This window comes from Lepus europaeus, chromosome 6 (assembly GCF_033115175.1).
Source record: "Lepus europaeus isolate LE1 chromosome 6, mLepTim1.pri, whole genome shotgun sequence".
NCBI lineage: Eukaryota > Metazoa > Chordata > Mammalia > Lagomorpha > Leporidae > Lepus > Lepus europaeus.
Window position 1 is genome coordinate 6,427,466 of NC_084832.1, and position 20,676 is coordinate 6,448,141.

Here is a 20,676-nt window from a genome sequence, read left to right on the forward strand (position 1 = left end):
TTTAGGTTTTTATTCTGTGAGTGGTTCATTAGGACAATTTATTAGCTAGTTTCATTTTTTTAAAATTTATTTATTTGAAAGGAAGAGTTACAGAGGGACAGAGGCAGAGAGAAAGGGAGAAAGGGAGAGAGGGAGGGAGGGAGGGAGAGAGGGAGGTCTTCCATCCACTGGGTCACTCCCCGAATGGTGCAATGGCTGGAGATGGGCCAATACGAAGCCAGGGGCTTCCTCCAGGTCTCCCAAGTGGGTGCAGGGGCCCAAGGACTTGGGCTATCCTCCACTTCCCTCCCAGGCCACAGCAGAGAGCTGGATCAGAAGTGGAGCAGCTGGGACTCGAACTGGCACCCACATGGGATGCCAGTACCACAGGTAGCGGTTTTACCTGCCATACCACAGTGCTGCCCCCTAGCTACTTTCTTATAGCTGTAACATATGATCACAAATGACAACTTTGTTGTAGAGAGACTGATAGGAGCCAAGTGCTTGCTGGGGCTAGGGGTAGAGTGTGGGAGAGGAAGGGGTGGATAGAAGTGCAGAATAGATGAGAAATGTTACTCAGTTTCTAAATTTAAAATGGATAGTGGTGATGATGGCACAACTCTGACCAAACTAAGATAGGGTGCATTATATATATAAATGGGTAAATTGTATGATAGATGAATTATATCTCAATGTCTGCTTTTTTAAAGTAACAAACCAAATGTATGGCCTTAGAGTCTTACAGGTGGGCAGTCTTGGTGGACTACAGCCCACCTGTCAGCAGACCAGTGCTCCTCCTGCAGGCTGGGGGTGGGCAGTGCTTGCCTCCTCTCCTCCATGTTGCCAACATCCCTTGGCTACTGGCCCCATGCGCTCTTCCACTTGATCATGGTCTGTGTTGTCATGCTCATCTTTTGCCTCTTTCTTGTGAGGACCTTGGTGATTACATTGGGCCCACTGGACTAGGTCAATATATTTCCCCCATCTCAGACCCTTACCTTACTGGCAGCTGTTTTACCTAGTGGTTTAGTCACTGGTTGAGGTGCCTGTCTCCCGCATTGGAAAGCTGGGGTTGGTTATGTGGCTGCGGCCCAATTCCAGCTTCCTGCTCGTGTAGACCCTGGGAGTCACAACGGTGATGGAGGGTAGCTCTCCCTGTGTGTCTTACTCTGTCTCTCAAATGAGTACATTTTAAAAAAACTTATCATAAGGCCGGCGCTATGGCTCACTAGGCTAATCATCCGCCTTGTGGCGCCAGCACACCGGGTTCTAGTCCCGGTTGGGGCGCCGGATTCTATCCCGGTTGCCCCTCTTCCAGGCCAGCTCTCTGCTATGGCCCGGGAGTACAGTGGAGGATGACCCAAGTGCTTGGGCCCTGCACCCCATGGGAGACCAGGAGAAGCACCTGGCTTCTGGCTTCGGATCAGCGCTATGCGCCAGCTGCGGCGGCCATTGGAGGGTGAACCAATGGCAAAAAGGAAGACCTTTCTCTCTGTCTCTCTCTCACTATCCACTCTGCCTGTCAAAAAAAAAAAAAAAAAAAACAAACAAACAAACAAAAAAAACAAAAAAAAAACAAAAAACAAAAAAAACTTATCATAACCATGTCTGCGAAGTCCCTTTGCCATGTACGGTAACGTATTCACAGCTTCAGATTAGGACATCTTCAGGGGAGCGTTGTCCTATCTGCTATATTGAAGCTGATGAGCAGTGTGGGGGAGACTGCAATAAGGCTGCTCCTGCAGAGCATACAGCACCTCCTGGCTGGGGAAGCCTGTGGAGTAAGCAGTCCAGCTGCCATAGACCCGTATGTTTCATGAGAAGTAAGGGTGGGCATGTCTAAGGCCTTTGCACCATCACCTGGCTGAGCATACAGGAACACAGTGATAGCGACGCCGCCTTCATTTGAGTTTGAGTGTTTTCAGTGTTCTGGCATCCTCCTCGTCTCTTTTAGCCAAATAATTTGTAATGTTCCAAATGTAGCCCTTGTTACAAGGAAACGAGTTGAAGGTGATTCTCATGTTGCACCTAGTGCAAGGATTTGTTAGGTTTGCTTCTTTGCAGGACTGTATGGAAATGTGCAAAGGTTCCCTTTATTATTATTATTATTATTATTATTATTTTAGATTTTATTTATTTGAGAGGTAGAGTTAGAGAGAGAGAGGAGAGAGAGAAAGAGAGAGAGAGAGAGAGAGGTCTTGCATCTGCTGGTTCACTCCCCAAATGGCTGCATTGGCCAGAGCTGGGCTGATCTGAGGTCGGGAGCTTCTTCTGAGTCTTCCATACAGGTGTAGGGGCCCAATCACTGGGGCCATCCTCTACTGCTTTCTCAGGCCATAGCAGAGAGCTGGATCAGCAGAGGAGCAGCTGGGACATGAACCGGCTTCCATAGGGTAATGCCAGTGCCTCAAGTGGAGGTTTAGCCCACTGTGCCACAGCGCTGGCCTCAAAGTTCCCTTTAAAAAGGATCTGTATGAAAACCCTCCATGCTATCACAGTTGTAGAATCAAATTTGAAGAGCACTGTTACCCACACTTGTACTTGTTGAGTCCCACTGCAGGATTGGTTTACTGCTCTTAGATCTTCCAGAATTCTGTGGAAAATATCAGGTAAGGATATTATCATCATGCAAACCATCATCTAAGGATGCTACTCTGGCTTATACCAGACAAATCAGGGTGTTGATTTTTTTTTTTGAGATTTTATTTATTTATTTGAGAGGTAGAGTTACATATAGTGAGCGGGAGAGACAGAAAGTTCTTCCAACCACTAGTTCACAACCTAAATGGCCACAACAGCTGGAGCTGGGCCGATCCGAAGCCAGGAGCCTGGAGCTTCCTGGAGCTTCTTCAGGGTCTCCCATGTGAGTGCAGAGGCCCAAGCACTTGGGCCATCTTCTACTGCTTTCCCAGGCCATAGCAGAGTGCTGGATCGGAAGAGGAGCAGCTGGGACTAGAACCGGCACCTATATGGGATGCCAGCGCTGCAGGCAGAGGATTAACCTACTGTGCCACAGCACTGGCCCTTAGGAATGCTGTTCTTTGTACAGGAATATTTAGACCCACTGAAAGCAAAGTGATGGACTCTTGATTCCAAAGGCTTCTCAGGAGAAATTCTGGGGACTTTTCAGTAAATAACCATTTATTCCAGTACTCAGGTGGACTTGGGGAGAGTCTCCGTGTGGAAGCATCTCACCCCTACATGGAGGGGCTCGCAGAGTCATGAACATGGTATTTGATATTACAGTCCTGAAATTGCTTCTGTGCACCACGCTGGCTGATCGGAGATTGGTGTGAAGGTTGGAGCGGGGTCTCCCAGTTGGGGCTGAGAGCCAGATGAAGGCTGCGATAACAACTTGTGGCTATGTCTTTGGCTGCAGAGTGTGAAGGATGGAACCACAGTTTTGAAAGCTTCAGTCTTCAGATCTTTCTGTGGATAGTTAATCATGGGCACTAATACCTGTGCTGATGAGTAACTTTCCAAGTGCGGAATTCCTTCAGAGGAGGATATTCCCACCTTGAACACCAGGAAGCCAGATTAAGTTAGAAATCAGAACTGGCTGACTGTAAGGGTTATTAAGTCCTGAAGCTGGTTGTTGAAGGAGATGGTGAATTCTTCCATGGAGGGCTTTACTAATGGTTTGGATGTAGCCTTGCCTGAAGGCAAAGAGTATTCTTAATGTGTTGAATTTGCATATTATGGATTTTAAGAGATCTTTGAGAAAGTCCATGAGAGACCCATGGGGCAAAATAAATATATATGGTACCAGCTACAGCACTGTGGCTCTGTGGTGCCTCACAGTTTTCTCCTTGGTTTGTGGAGTTGGAAGAGAAGAAAGAAGTCCTTTTCAAACCTTTCAGGGGCTTTTCACTTATCAGGTGTTAAATCTATAGCCAAGGAACAAGGAACCCAGAGGTTCCTCAAGGTTTAGACGACAGGAGATCTCCGTGCTGGGCCAGCCTTAGACAGTGCTGAATCGAGGAGGCCCAGGGTGTTCAAGCAGAAGCCTTATTAGCCATGCTGCCATCTGAGCTCCAAGCCGGAAGAACAGGTGCAGTCTGCTAGAGCAGCCACAATCCTAAGCTGTTCAGCCCGCAGGGAGGGAGAGGGATCAGCATGACTATTTTGGAAGGTCAGGCCAGCATCCAGATGTGCTGTTCCTGACTCTTAGAAGACAGAGTGGCCTTGTTAGTGTTATCCCAGAAGCGAACAGTCCCTTCAGAAGGAAATGGTGCTGGCTGTCTCTGAGATAAAGGACGGGTGCTCCTGGTCGGGGGGGGGGGGGGGGGGCACCGTTCTTCAGTCGTCAGCGCTTACTGCCTGCCGGGCCTGCCTTTTGCTTTACCCAGCAGAACAGCCAGGTGTGCGTCTTTGAGGGCTTAACCTGTCAGCACAGCCCATTGTGTGCATCTCATTCTTGATCAGAGCCCACAATGTCAGCCAGGTACTGTTTCACATCCTTCTTTATGAATAAGACCAAAGAAGGTATGCTTGCATGTGTGGCTTACATAAAGCTAGGGATAGCCAAGACAGTGGGTGCCTGAATCAGAGGCTAAAATGACGCATACAAAGGCAACGAAGAGAAAGACGAAACTCAACGGCATTATGTGTAACATCTTATAATTCAGCTTTTAAAAGTTAATTGCGTGGGAGCTGGCACTGTGGCACAGTAGGTTAAAGCCACGGCCTCTGGTGCCATCATCTGATATGGGCTCCAGTTCGAGTCTGGCTGCTCTACTTCTGATTCAGCTCCCTGCTAATGTGCCTGGGAAAGCAGCAGGGGATGGCTCCAGCCCTTGGGCCCCTGCCCCAACGTGGGGGACTCGGATGAAGGTCCTGGCTCCTGGCTTCGGCCTCGCCCAGCCATGGTTGTTGCAGCACTTTGGGAAGTGAACTAGTGATTGGAAGATCTCTTTCCGTCTCTCCTTCGCTCTCTCTGTAAACTCTGCCTTTCAAATAAATAAATAAACCTTTCAAAAATAATTAAAATTGATTGCATAGTAAAAGGCTCTGATCACTCCTTATCCTTTGAGGTCAATACTCCCCGAATGTAGAATCAGGAGAGAGGGTACCTCGTCAAAGGAAGCTGCTGGATTGCACAATGGTTGACAGTTGGTAGGTACTCAATGCACACACAGGGATTAAATATAAAACCCAAAGGGTAAATTTGCTAACATTTCTTCAGTTTCTATGATAATTCAACATTTTACAATAACGTATCTGCCTTTCCTAGGCGAGTTTCTCAGAAGAGTTCCTCCGTGCTTGTGCTTTTGTGTTTTTCAACTTTACTGAACTGCGATTCACACATTCACCTCTCATTATTTCCCTGGTCACTAAATAGCAAACACCTTAGCGTGATCCCTCAGTGCTGTTCCTCTACCCCCTGAAACGAATCGTATCCCAAGGAAAAATTGCTAGATGTAATGATTTTAATCTGATTATCCACAATTTTCTTCAGCACACACACAATTCTCTGTTCCCTTGAACATAACTGACATTAATAATTGCATTGAGCTCCTGGATTGTGTAATATGTTATACTTGTTGACGTGTACCTTTACAATCACTTTATACAAGCTCAATTTTGTAAAAAATAAAATGTGTAATTGTTATATTTTGAGGAATATAAAATTACCATTATTATTAATTAGTCGTAGTCCTCAAATTTATTAATATATATATTATTGAAGTGAGTTCAGTGAAGTATTAAAATATTGTAAGAAGGATTCCAAACTGAATCTTATGTCTAAACATGAGATTTTTTAATCCTTTTAAACATAATTTTTTAAATCTTTAATATGTAAGATTTTATTCTGAAACTTGATAACATGATCTTGTTTCTAGAAAAATTAGGCTGAAGTGACAGCCATCGTGGAAAATGACAAAACTTGCTACAAATGTCATAATCACAAAGACATATGTCGGTTTGTAGAAATAATATATCATGAGTCTTTGTAACTGCTGATAAACAATTCACTTGGGGCTGGCACTGTGGCGCAGGGGGTTAATGCCCTGGCCTAAGGCATCTGCATCCCATGTGGGCGCTGGTTCTAGTCCCAGCTGCTCCTCTTCTGATCCAGCTCTCTGCTGTGGCCTGGGAAAGCAGCAGAGGATGGCCAGGGTCCTTGGGCCCCTGCACCCATGTGGGTGACCTGGAAGAAGCTCCTGGATCCTGGCTTCGGATCGGCACAGCTCCAACCATTGCAGCCATCTGGGGAGTGAACCAGCGGATGGAAGACCTCTCTCTGTCTCTACCTCTCTCTGTAACTAAAATAAATTTTTTTTTTTTGGAAAAAAAACCAATTCACAACATTCACTGTACCATAAAGGCTTAATTTACATCATTCGACAATGTTTATTTTTAAAATACTTATTTATTTTCCTCCACTTGAAAGAGAGAGGGGGAAAAAGAGAGAGAGAATCTTTGCTGTTTTACTCCCCAAATACCTACAATATCCAGGGCTGAGCCCGGATATAACCAGGAGCTGGGAACTTCATCTGAGTCTTCCATGTGGGTGGCAGGATCCCAAGCACCTGAGCCATGATGTGCTGTCTTCCAGGATGCATAGTGGGAGGCTGGATCAGAAGTGGAGGTCTCGGGACTTGAACCAGCACTCTGATATGGCATGCAGGTGTCCCAAGCTGTGGTTTGGCCCACTGAGCTACAACACCCACACCAGGGAACAACATTTAGACATAAATAAGTATTGAGACTGTGAAGGGATTAGCAGCTTTCTAAGTTATGACTAGGAATCCATGGAGAATATGTGATATTAGGGTCTTTCTTAAGATAAAACTCTCGGGATATGAAGAAGGAAATTGTTCATGCATACATAATATACTTCCATAAAAGGCAAAGAAAGAAGTGGAGAAAAACAAAAAGTGGTTTAGGAAAATGGAAAACCAAAAGAAACTTTGGGTTGATTGTGGTGGACCTGAGTCCAAGTTAATCTATGATTTAAATACTTCCTGATAGAAGGGCTGGTTTTTGCTGATGCCCTATGGACTCACTTTGGATGTGGAAATGAATAAGACAGTGTTCCTAAGGGAGAATCCAATAAGCAATGATCTATTTAAGTCTCATTATGGGTGCTTTGTGGTGGGTAAGCACAGAGTCTCATTGGAATATGGACACTCGACTTCCCAACTCAACCTCAAAGCTCTGATGATGCTTCCCAGAGAAGGTGGTGAGGGAAGTGGTAGTTGAATCCTGAAAAACCCTGGGAACTAGTCTGAGAATGGAAGTGATGGGAGTGGAGTCAGCCTATGTAAGAGAAAAGGGCGCTGTAGGAAGGGGGACCATATGCAAAGTAATCCAGAATATTCATGGGACTGCATGTTAGATATGAATCACAGGGCTGGCAGATGCATGGCAACGCAAAAATATTTGTGAATATAATTAAATAGCAAAGGGGACCCGTGCTGTGGTGTAGTGGTAAAGCTGCTGCCTGCAGTGCTGGCATTCCATATGGGCACCGGTTCGGGTCCCGGCTGCTCCACACCCAATTCAGCTCTCTGCTATGGCCTGGGAAAGCAGTAGAAGATGGCCCAAGTGCTTGGGTCCCTGCACCCATGTGGGAGACTGGGAAGAAGCTCCTGGCTCCTGGCTTTGGATCTGCACAGCTCCAGCCATTGCAGCCATTTGGAGAGTGAACATCAGATGGGAGACCTCTCTTTCCTCTCTCTCTCTCTCTCTCTCTGTGTGTGTGTGTGTGTGTGTGTAACTCTGACTTTCAAATAAATAAATAAATCTTTAAAAAAAAAAGAGAGCAAAGGGGTCTTGCGCCTTTAGGTGTAAATAAAGTTATTAATAGTCAACCCAATAGAGAAAATATCCTGGATTATTCCGTTTGGCCCAGTAGAGTCACAAGTGTCCTTAAAAGTGGAAGAAAGAGGCAGAAGAGATCAGAGTGAAGTGTTGTAGGACGCATCTGGTTGTTCCTGGCTTTGGGGATGCAGAAAGGGGTAAGGAGTGTAGGAATGTGGGCAACCTCTGGAAGTTGGTAAATGCATGGAGATGGGCCATCCCTGGAACCTCCAGAGGGGACTGCAGCACTGTCTGAGATGTATGTTGGCATCTACCTCCAGGACGGTAGGATAATGCATTGACGTTGCTACTCAAACTCCCTCAGTCTGCAGCAATTGGAAGCTAAGATAAAGGATATGCAGGACAAAAAAAGCAGGAGGCCATAAAGGCGGATGAGGCCACGTCTTGAAGGAAACTTGATCCTGCTGTAGTAAGGGGTTTATTCTGATGATCACGGGGGAAAATGTGACTGATTTGAGTAGGGGAAGGCTACGATTGGATATGGGTTTTAGAAACTCAGGCAACAAGAAGGATTAGAGAGAATACATGGGTTTGAGAAATCTTAATGTGAATCAGTACAGTAGCTTACTGAGTGATGGTGTGGGCATAGTGGGGATATGGAGAAAGGGTGGCATTGAGGAGAAGAGCCATGTTTTGAGTTGGAGAGCAGGTGAATGATGGACAGTTCACTACGATAAGAACGGAGTAGGACTGGGATTTGTAAGGCACTGGGAGGGAGTTGATGGTATTGTCTCTAATGGGCACTTAGAAGGAGGAGATCAAGTGGTCTATTGAAAAATAATGAGTTAGATGTCTAGAGTGAGGAGTGAGGATTTTAGGAAACAAAAAGGTTTGCGTAATCACCTGTGAGGAGGAGTTAGGATTTCTGCTGATAGTGGCTGTAGAGTTTCTAATGAGTGAGAGCTAGGCCTTTTGAACACCTCATTTCTCATCCCTGGAGTCCCTCTCATTCTTGGCCTGACCTGCTACTCTCGTCCTTAAGCTCTCAACCCAGAGGTGGCTTTGACTCCCACGACTTCCCTGATAACTGAGGTACCTGTGTGGACACCTGCTGTGGACCTCTCTCATGTACACCTGTTGTTTTTGCCTGCCTAACCCCACCTGCACCTTTTGCTGAAATCTGGAAACCTGTTCTCCTTTCAGGACCTGCTGTCTGCCCTGGGGTGGGATGTGTATCACACAGCCCTGCTTCCCCTCTGTGAGGCTGAACATGGCAGCCACTGGCACAGCACAGTGATTCCTCCAGGCTGGATGTGAGCCTCTCCCCCCACAGTGAGATAACCAACGACCAGGTAAACCTGGAGCTGCTGGGAACTGATTTTCTATGGCAGGAAACCTGCCCGAGAAGAGGGCAGGAATTAGGCAGGTGAAGGAAGCTTGGAGATCTGAAGTCATTATGTACTCTTGGATACCAGCCTGAGCCTTAGGTTTGCTAGTCAGGTGAGACAATTTCCCCTCTTTGTCACTTGATTCAGCTTGAGTTTGGCTTCCATCACTTGAGGCAAAAGATTTTTCACTAATCCAGAGTTTTCATCTGTGGCTCTTTGCCATTTCCCCTCACAGCACCTGCCATGCTCTGGAGTTGATCACCCACTGCTTGTTGTATTTGTTTTCTATGGCTGCTTAACAAAGGACCACAAACTGCTGGCTTAACACCCCAGACGTTTATTCTCTCACAGTTCTGGAGTCTTGAAGTCCTAAAGCAGGATGTTGGCAGGGGTAGCCTCTCTCTGAAGGCTGTAGCGGACAATCTGCTCCACGCCTATCAGCCTCTGGTGTGCTGCCGGCCTTTGGTTTTCATTTACTTTTGAATCTGTCATCCCAAACTCTGCCTCGTTCTTCCCATGTCCCTGTTCACATCATCTTCCCTCTGTGTGTGTACTCAGCATTCTCTCTGTGTGTTTAAGGATGCCAGTCATTGAATGAGGGCCCAACCTACTGCAGTGTAACCTTATGACAACTTGTATCTTAATTGCACCTGCCAAGACACTATTTCCAAATAAGGTCACATTCATAGATACCAGTGGTTGTAACTTGAACATATCTTCTTTGGAGGTACAGCTCACTGAGTTGCAAACTCACCAAGAGCACAAAGCATGTCCATAGTCTTTAGGGTTGCCTTCAAGTGCCAGCTCAGGGCCTGGACACAGAGCTCAAAAATCATGGATTCCCACTGAAAAAGGGAAGGTAGAATTTCCACAAAAAGGCAGAGACTAGCAGCATCCATGCTCTCAGAATCTCCAGTAAGGGCCATGTCTCTAAATTATCCAGAGCATTAAATAACCAGAGGCTTGAGAGATGGTGTGTTCTAGCCTGACACCACATCAGTAGCAGGCACAGAATATAGGAAATGAGGACCTGGAGCTATGTCATTCAGGAGTGCGTTTGCCACGAAGGACAAATGAATGATAAGGCTGTTGGGGAAGAATGTTGGATTGAAGGAAGATACTTTAATGTCTGAGTGCAAAAGTAAAGGAAGTTTTCCAAAGAGGAGGCTAAAGTCATATTCAAAGGAACAAGAAAATGGATAGACAACCGACCAGAAACTCTGACTCTTAAGATTCCTGGGGAGTCCTGGCTTTGTGCCTGCACCACCCAAGCATGCAAGCTGCTGGGTGGAGTGCCTAGCCCTTCCTCTGTGGTGCCTCCCTGAGATGTCTCTCTGGACCCACACTGTAGGACGATCTTTTCCCCAGCAGTCTCTCCTGCTTTCTCTTCCTTGGGTTGTGCACAACATAGCAATGTAGATGGCATCTGTTTCCCTTTTGTTCTTTACTTTTCCTTTGATTATGGATATAATTACCATTTAAAATAAAAATAAGTGTTCTCTATATTGTGGCTTTAATTAGTCTCATTTATCTTAACGTGTGTTTCCTGCATTCTCTCTTACTCTTTCTCTCTTTGTCATAACTTTGGGGTGATCCACTGCAACAATTTATTTAGTGGGGATGTCATCACTTGGTGGTAAGGTGCCTAAATCTGTACAGTTTTGGCACCCTTGATCATGACCCAGAAATCTTCTGAGGCTCACATGTTGGGGTGTGATATCTACTTCTGGATCCATTTCTTCCCCTCCATACTCTCTGTAGATTTATACAATGTCAGAGTTGGAAGATAACGGTCATTTGGGAAAAGACTTCGACCTCATGTCCAAGTCCTTCCGAGCCCTTCCTGATTGCCCAGGTGAGGTGGCCCAGGCTCACTGTGAACATTCCTGCTGTTGTGAATCACATGTCTTCAGATGGCAGCTTATTCTGCTTCCAGATGGCTCTAATCCCTAAAAATTTATTTTTTGAATTGAGCTAAAACCTACCTCCTATAATTTTCACAAAGTGGTTTGTTTTCTGGGGCAATACAGAGAATTTAATCCCTCTTAATCTAAAAGCCCTTTAAGAATTTGAAGGCAGCTAGCATGTACCTCTTCTTCTCCAGTATAGCAGCCTCCATTTTTCAACAACGCTATTTTTTTCAATGGTTCTTCACGTGTCAAGTTTCCTTCTTTTCACTATCTTGGCTGTATTTCTCTAAAAGCACCATATGTTGTCAGATTTTTCAGAAAGTATAGGGACCAGAGTTGGAACAAAGCCCTCCAGGTATTGTTTGGCTGCAGGAAGCAGAACAGAATATCATCTCCATTTTCTATTATCAGAGAAAATTGCTAGCAATTACACTCCTAGGATACCCCCCGGTTTTTTTTTTTTTTTTTTCTATAAGCTCTTCTCACCAACCTCAGTTTAGCCTTCTCATTTCTTACCTCGATCTCGTTGTCTTGATTGATTTGGTCATTAAATACAAATCTTCTAGGTATGTTCTGTCTACTAGGGGTGCTGATGCAGTTTGGACCCAAAGAATGGTCCAAGTCTACCTTTGTCATAAAAGAGAGCAAAGTGGAGTTGGAGTAAAATACAAGCAAACCATATTGAGGTGAAAAGTGGATGAGAAATAATACTATTTTAGAGAAAGGAAATATAAGAAAGGATAATGGAAATGTACTAATTGATTAATGCATTCATTCATCCATTGTATAGTGAATGCCTTGCCAGTCGCTTTTCTGAGCACTGCAGTTGCAATAGTGAACCCCAGAATGCACCTTTTCTCATAAGTATTAGAGTTCTGTCATGGCAGGTGGAAAACCAATCCAGATACCAAGTCAGTGTGTAACAGCTTTTGTCTAGTACAAGGGTCTCCAGACTGTGGGACATTAGTCAACTCCAGCTGGCCACCTATTTCTATAAAAAGTTGTATTGGAACACAGCCACAGTTCTTTATCCATTGTGCATGGCTGCTTTCATTCTACCAAGTAGACTTGAATGCAGAAGCTGTATGGGTCTGGTAAGCTGAAATGTTTGCCAATCCTGATCCAGAAGAACAAGGCAGGGAGGCAGAGGTGGTTGGCCCTGGGGAGGCCAAGGAGGAAAATGTCTGTCCTTAGAGAGTTGGTCAGAGGAAGCCATGCTGATACAGTGGCAGTTTTTAAAAATTTATTTGACAGGTAGAGTTATAGACAGTGAGAAAGTGAGACAGAGAGAAAGGTCTTCCTTCCATTGGTTCATTCCTCAAATAGCTGCAACAGCCAGAGCTGTGCAGATCCAATCCGAAGCCAGGAGCCAGGTGCTTACTCCCGGTCTCCCATGGGGGTACAGGGGCCCAAGCACTTGGGCCATCCTCCACTGCCCTCCTGGGCCACAGCAGAGAGCTGGACTGGAAGAGGAGCAACCGGGACTAGAACCTGGTGCCCATATGGGAGGATTAACCAAGTGAACCATGGTGCCGGCCCCTTGATGCAGTGGCATTTGAGATCTGAAGACCTGCAAGAGCAAGCCAGGTAGACACCCAGGGGAAGACCATGCTAGGGAGCAAGAGAAAAGTCAAGAGCATGCATAAGGCAGAATGAATGAGGCCAATCACACAGGCCACTGTTAGGCCCCTCCAACTTCCCCCTTTTCTTCAGCCTGGATGCCTTCCATAGTGCTGGTCTTTGCCTCATGATCTGGGAAGCCATAGGCAGGTTTGGCGCAAAGGAAAATCTCATCCGTCTGCCTTCATGACAAAAGTTTGTAGGTGTGGAGGAGGGTAGATATGAGTCTACCACAAAGCAGGGCATGGACTAGGGTTGAAAAGCAATGGCCAGATTCCAGATCTCCCAGTTGGTGCCATTTCTGATGACCTGGGGGTAGGTGATAGAGAGAAGGCTTATAGATAATTCCTTCCTAAAAGCTTTTTATTAGAAAATAATTTCAAACTTTTAGACAAAAGTTTAAAAAACCCCAAAGAATATTAATTATAACCCTTTATCTAGATTCACCTGATAACATTGAATCCTCTTGCAAAAATTATTATTTATTTGAAAGAGAGAAAAAGAGAGAGAAGAAAGGAGGGAGGAAGGGAGAGAGAAAGGGAGAGACAGAGAGAGAGAGACAGAGAAAGAGAGAGAGATTGATCTTCCATCTACTGCTTCACTCCCCAAATGGTCTCAACATCTGGATCTGAGCCAGGGTGAAGTCGGGAGCCGGGAGCTCCATCCTAGTCTCCCACATGGGTGGTGAGGCCTTAAGTCCTTTGCCCACCGTCTGTTGCTTTCCCAGGTGCCTTAGCAGTGAGCTGGATTGGAAGCAAAGCAGCTGAGACTCAAACTGCCACTCTCATATGGGATGCTGGTGTTGCAAGCAGTGTGCCACAACGACGACCCCAACATAGAACCCCTTCCATGTCGTATTCTCTCTCTCTTTCTCTCTCACAAACACATACACACACACACACACACACATACACACACACTGCCTCAAATTCGAAACTTTGAATGACATTGATGACTACACACATTCTCCAAGGGTCAAAGCCTCATAATGACCACGTTGGTCTTCTCTAACTCATGTTTGACTAGACAGCATCATATCACCGTGTTCCATCAGACTGTGAACAGCCTTATTTCATAAAACTTGCAGCTGAACAAGTGGAGGTAAAGTAAGGGGCAAGGCTTGGCTTCATTGGTTAATCCATTTTAGAGAGCATAAAAGAATGTTATCATTGATTATTGAGAATAAAGACCAGGGGTAAGATTCAATAAATACACATTTACAACCAATTACTTATGGGTTTTGACTTAATTTGATTCTTTGCTTAAAGCCAAACTTTGTCCTATAAACTAATGCATAGATGCTTTGCGCATGAAACTTTTAATTACTTAGTAGTTCTCTCGGAAGAGAATCAAGCTCATGTTTCTTTGCTTATCATCATAATCCTTGGATAAAGGCAAGCAGGATCCTTTTGAGAGATGAGGCTTTTGAAGGAAAATGCATATGTAATTGGTTGTGTGGTTTGGATGAGGAGAAAAGAGATTTAAAATTGGTGGGCTTCATTTAAGGTTTCAAGTGCAAGTTTTAATCAAGCACAGATCTTACAAAGCATAAAGGTCATGGCCAATGATTGGCTGTAATGTGGCTCAGAGAATGCATTTCAAGTGCAAAGCATTATCTTTACAGTTCCTTATTTTAGCCAGACTTAATGTAACTCAAAGCAGGGGAAAATATCAACTGAAACATGATACGTTCGGCTTAGGTGTTCTTTCCTTTGCATAAAGGTGGAAACAACACACTGCAATAGCCTGATTCTAATTGCCCATTTTCCCACTAAAATAAATAACATACTTTCACAAAGAAATGTTCTTTTTTATTATTAATTTACATAATGAGTTGTCCTCTCTAGAGCAGAAACTGAGTCATCTTTTGCAAATCAACTGAGACATCATTATTTTATTTCCTTTCATGAATTGACAACACTATACATAAAGAATGAACTATTCATTGTAATTTCAAAGTGCCATTTCAAGATTTATGTTTTCAGATAGCTGATTCTTAAGGCTCAGGACACCACCTCTTTATATATTCATTAAATCTTGTTAATAAACATGCACTGAGCACTTGTAATTCCACATCATGTGTTTGAACTGTGGATGAGGAAGAAAGAGCTCTGCCTAACAGAAACCTGAAACCTGAAGCAGTGAATCTCAGCTGGGAGTGTTTGTCTCAGGGGGCATTTGACCATGTCCTGGGATCGTTTTGACTGTCTTGACTTGTGTGTGTGTGGTTGCTACTGGTATAAAATGAGTGGAGGTCAGGGATGCTGTGAAATACCCCACAATGCCAAGGATCATCCCCCCTCTGTACCTACCCAACAAAGAGGATCCAGTTGGCGCAGCACCGGCCGTAGCGGCCATTAGTGGAGTGAACCAAGGGAAGGAAGACCTTTCTCTCTGTCTCTCTCTCTCTCACTGTCTAACTCTGCTTGGCAAAAAAAAAGCGTGATCCAGTCTACAGGCCAGTAGTGGCAAGACTGAGAAAGCCTGTTCCACAGGGAGCAAATCATTCACATTTAGAATTCAATAAAAGAAGGACTAAAATACTGCTGATGTGTACTGTGTGCTGTCCTGACTTGGGGGAGGCAGCATCCGATCTGGACTATGGTGGATGGAGATGAGCATGTCCTAAACAGGGCATCCTGTTAGTTGAAAGGCTTGAATGTTGAGGAGCAATTCACTGGACTAAAGAAAAGTGCATTTTGTTGTGGAGGGAACAACATGTTCCAAGTCACAGAAGCAAGAGAGATTCTGGACTGATGATGTACATAGTACAGGTGGAGCTCAGAGCCAGGCAAGGGTAAATGGGAGACAAAGCCTGGAGAACATAAGTGAGGGATGAGACGGTGCAAAGCTTGGAGAACCTGGTGAAGAGGTTGCCCTCTCCCCTGCCAGTGGAGAACCACTAGAGAGCGACAGGCTGGGCAGAGACGCAACTACCTTTGGACAGTTGGGTGGAGCATGGCCTGCAACCATGACTGTTGGAATCAATTAACTGTTTAGAGCAGGTGGGAGAGAAGGGATGGTGTGAATGAAGAACCTTAGAAGAGACACAGGAGGCAAGAATGAGAGGCCTTAGTAATACATTCAGTGTGAGGAGAAAGGAGAGAAGGAAGTCAGAAATGGCATCAGTGTTTTCAGCTTAAGATGCTGAATGGATACTGGTGCTATTGCGGGAGGTAAGAACTTGGTGCTGACAAAGGGAATTCAGATTCGGACTTGGTGGTGCTTCCTACAGGTCACAGTTGGGAGTCAAAGAAATTCTGGCAGAGGCAATGTGGTTGTCTTTGAGAGTGTTCAGGGTAACTGTGTCAATGTAGAAAGAATGAGGGTCAGTGAAGGAACCTCAGGAGCACCAAGACTCCAGGGGCAAGGCAGGCATGGGTGTGGCTGCCAAGGAACTCAGGACTGCACAGAAAAGAAAGCGAGTCAGGAAGAGTGGCCAGGGCAGTTAGGAGAGTTTGCAGGGATGGTGCTCCCACCAGTGACAAAGGAAGACAGCAGGTGAGGTGCTTAGAGCTCGCAGGGCCGGGCAGCGTGGCGCTCACAGGTGTCTGGAAGAACAAGTGGTGGGAAGGTAGCTCAGAGCACACGTGGAAAAGGAGGTGAGTGTGGTAAATGGAAGACAGTGGCTGCGGCAGATGGAGAGAGCTAGAGGGCAACCAGCGATGTGCACAGCTGGGATGGAAGTGGTGTGCTGATCTGCTGAGCACGCAAGGCCAGCAGTGTTTTATTACCGCCTTTGATTTTTTATGGTTGTTGATATTGTTATTTTTGAGTCTATAATTGTTCCTAAGACTGTATTGAACCATCAACCTCTGCTAGACATAATACCAAGAGCACGAAAGGATGTAGGCTTGATTGGAAACAGTCAACATTTCAGTTTCTTTTCAACCAAAGGGACATTCCTTTTAGATTAGATGAACCTCGGGTGGGAAAGTCATTCATGGTCAGAGACAGGCGGCTGAGTGAGGTGGGGGTGCGCTCTGTTTTGCATGGGGAGACACAGTGGGACAAAGCAGTGAGCTCTGAATGGCACAGCAGGTGGCACAAGGGAAAAGATATCGTTCAGAAACCAGCAAATGAACAGAACTAAGAGCAGAAGCACAATCCAGAGAGCAGCTTCCTGCCCTGGCATGCTGAAAACTTTTAATTAGAAACGTTTGGTTGCCGTGGGAATGCTGAGCGATAGGCGCTTCAGCGGAAGCGTATCCACCAAGAAAACGAGAGACAAATGGGTGCAAATGGGTTTTGCAGTCGTGTGTTCTGCAGCGTGAGTCCTTGATAGTGTCCGGACTGAAGCTCAGGCTGCCTGCGATGCTCAGGAAATCCTTGTGACTGTTGTTTCACCGACTTTTTAGATTCTAATTAATTAATACAATGTTCTCCCCACAACCATAACTTTTTAGATTTTCACAGCCACCATTGAGGAGCTTTATATCTGATGGGCAGTGAAAGCTATTTGTTGACATGGAACTGAAAGGTGCTCGCTACAAAATGGAGTAAAAAACCAGAGGAGGAAGCAATCTAAAGATGACCAAATGCATGCACTTATCTGGTATTTTTATTTGTAAGATTTAATTAAAAACCTATGAAGCTAGCGTCTCAGAACTGTTCTGCTCTGGTGTTGCTCCAAGTTCAGTATCAGCATTTGTTATTGGGTGCCCATCAAACACTACCGCCAAGGAGATGGTAAATCCAGGCCTGGGACCTGCTCAGAGATAGATTCTAGGGGGTAATTCTTCTTAATTGGTTCTCCCTAACATGGGCAGACCATTGTTGGCTTCACAAGAATGGCACAAGATGTAAATCAAAATGAATATTTTTATATTTCTTCTGGAACAAGGGGTGAAGGATGTTTATTTCATGAAGCATCATTGGAGCAATGCTTCAGATGCAGCAATTTTCCTATTAATAGAGAAGAGGAACATTGCTGGTGATTCACCTTCCTCTTTCGTTGGAAAACAATTGTCATCCAAAGCTGTCTATGGCTAAAGGCTTTCAAGATGACTCTAGAAAAACTGAGATATAATGTATATCATTATAAACAGTAGTATCTTTTTACCTTTTTAAAGTTAGGTTGAACCACCTGAAATTGTCATTCCTCATGCTTGTAGGTCAAAAGATCAAATATTGACCATTTTAGATGATCCAGTCTGAGAGCTAGCTCTATATAAGAAATGGCATTATAACATGCAAACAGACATGATAGTTGTATGTAATCTGCTTTAAGCACTCTCTCACTATAAAGGTAAGATCTCTTTCTGTCACTTTAAAATGCTTGACAAAATTTTGCTAGATTATTGTGCAACCCCTTCATAATTTGGAACAAGTTGAGGTGTTTTGTGAGGTGGAGCTAAAGGTGGATCCAATGAATGTGCGTCAGAATTCAGGAGCAAAGGCCCAAGTGTAGCCGAGCTGAGTTCATAGAAACCCACAGTGGCGTTCATTTGGAAGTCGGAAATGGCTCATAGAGGGATGTCCATGAAAAAGGAAAGTTTTAAAAAGCTTTGTCTTTGTAGACACTGTCTCCTTTGAGATGTACTATTATCTTTTATTCATTAAGTAGAACAAATCGAGCTCCAAATGCCATATTGGAATTGCTGTGCTTTTGTTGTTTTTTTATTAGAAGAATAAAAGAGTCTAGTCTTTCTTTTGCCTTGCCTTTGAGTGTTGTTTTATAGAGGAAGTTGGGCATTATTTTGTTTATAATTAAAGACTATGTACTAAAGCACAATTTGAATAAGCAACTTTAATTAATCAAGAAAAAAACCAACAACCTTCTACACCCATATTTTGGTTTCTAAGAATGAGTAAAAAGGTTTTCTTTTTCCCCCTTTGAGGTTAGAAGCAGGTCAGGTCGGTAATTGGAGCTGGCTAGTCATCAGCTGGTTTGACCTGCTAGGCTAGAATTTTCTTTACTACGGGAAAGTGTAATCAGAAAACCAGATGTATCCCCATCCTGAGACTGGAGCATAATGAAAAGCATGCAGTTCATTTATTTCCTCCAAGCCTTTCAGATCTTCATTCAGCCATTTGGGGCTTGACTTTGCACTGGACTGAGGAGCTACAGGGGGAGGCGTTATTTAACTGGTCACAGTCCAGAGATGGAGAAGCTGAGATTCAAATGCTCACGTTGTCTCAGATCTCCTGTTTCCTCCCAAAGTCAATAGCTATATGGTTTTGCCTGAAACCAAGGGACAACTTAGAGATTTCAAATAAATAATTCCAGTGGCCTGTCTGTTATAGGCTTGTTCTGATTTATAAGCACATTGTCCCAAAGTCCTGTAGATTATGCACTGGGGACTGGAGTGGAGGATGGACAGGCACGCTTTTCTGGGGGTGGAAGAAGGGTCATGTACAGTTCGAACTAGCATGTTGAATGCAACTCTTGTTTGCATAACACAAACCACCTTATTCTGTATTCAGTTCTGTGCATTTGTGTGTTCCACTTTCATCCTGAAGCTTCCCACACATTTCCCAACTCCATCCTACTATTAAAATGCATCTGTGAATCACAATTCTCATAAAAAAGGAGGTCACCTAAAAATTACAGTTTCTTTATCCAATTTTTGTAGGTACAGGTGTGTATATCATGATACTTTTGGGATTTTTTTAGAGCAGGTTTGAACTGTTCTTCAGACATCGACTGTTCAAAGGCTTGTTATCTGCAATCATGAGAATAGTATTTATTGGAAGCACAGATGAGTGAAGAGAAGAATTCTATTTATGAAGATATTCTTCGTTAGGAAGATGTTTTAAAGACCACAATTAAGGTGGATTCCTCACCACAAACTACAGAAGAAATTCTTCCTGGGATGCCTAAAGGGCGTTGCCACATAGGGGAAAGGGTCACTGCTATTCTTTCACCTCCTCTAAGTCATTCTCAAGGAAGCGAGGTCAGGAAGTGATGTGGTAGGATCAAGATGGTTGAATATTTTATATACATATGAGTCAAAACTGGATTTATGCCTAGGGTAGAGAAGTCTTGAATTCCTTAGCCTCTGATTTTAATTCAATGAAGGTGCTGAAGGAAATAAGTGAAACCTGGTGGAATCTATTCTTTGATGTGGCTTGGACATGGTTGAAAGAATCAGGAGAGGGAGACGAGATACAGAGACCCAAATTAGGGATCCATAAGATAGTTGCTGACAACATGTCTTCTGTTGGGATTATCTCATGCAGTTGTGGCAAGGATTTAGGTCTTGGAATACTCCAAGCATAGCAGAAGATCTTATTATTTGTGCCTACAAAAGATATTTGGTCATGATGATAGTGTAGTTGAAATGACTTTTTCTCTCGCCCTTTCCTATATCTTGCCCTAGAATTGTCCCTGGGGTATAGAAAGGACATATGGACAAGGAGGGTTGGGGCACCTACATTCTTGTCTGGTTCTTGGGATGAATGGAGATGCCCCTGTCCAGATCCAAAGAGAGGTTGCTCTCCTCTCTGGCTGAAATGTCCCTTCTCAGACTTTGGTAACAAAGTAAAAGGATTCCTTCTATTTTGGTTCTATATTAGGTTCTATTATGACAGCAGAGAATTTATTGTATTGATTTATTTTATTGAGAAAGAAATGATGAGCTCTGGTTCTGTGATCCCCACGTGGCATTTATGATGCAGGGATGACAAGAAATGATGGAGCTGTCCAGGTGGATTTCTGGTAACCTCTGTCTCCTCCTTCCCTTCTGCTCCCACAATCACCCTGACTTCAGGGGTCCTTCCTCTTTTTCCACCTTTGATTTTTTTTTTCCTTTTAGATTTATTTACTTGAAAGACAGAGTGACAGAAAGAGGAATGAGAGACAGAGATAGTGAACAAGAGAGACAGAGAGACATAAATCATCCATCTGCTGGTTCACTCCCTAAATACCTACAATATCCAGTGCTGGGCCAGGCCAGAGCCAGGAGCCAGGATCTCCATCTGAGGCTCCATGTGAATGGCAGGAACCCAAGTACTTGGGCCATCATCATCTGCTGCCTCCCAACATCAGCATCAGTGGGAAGCTGGATGGG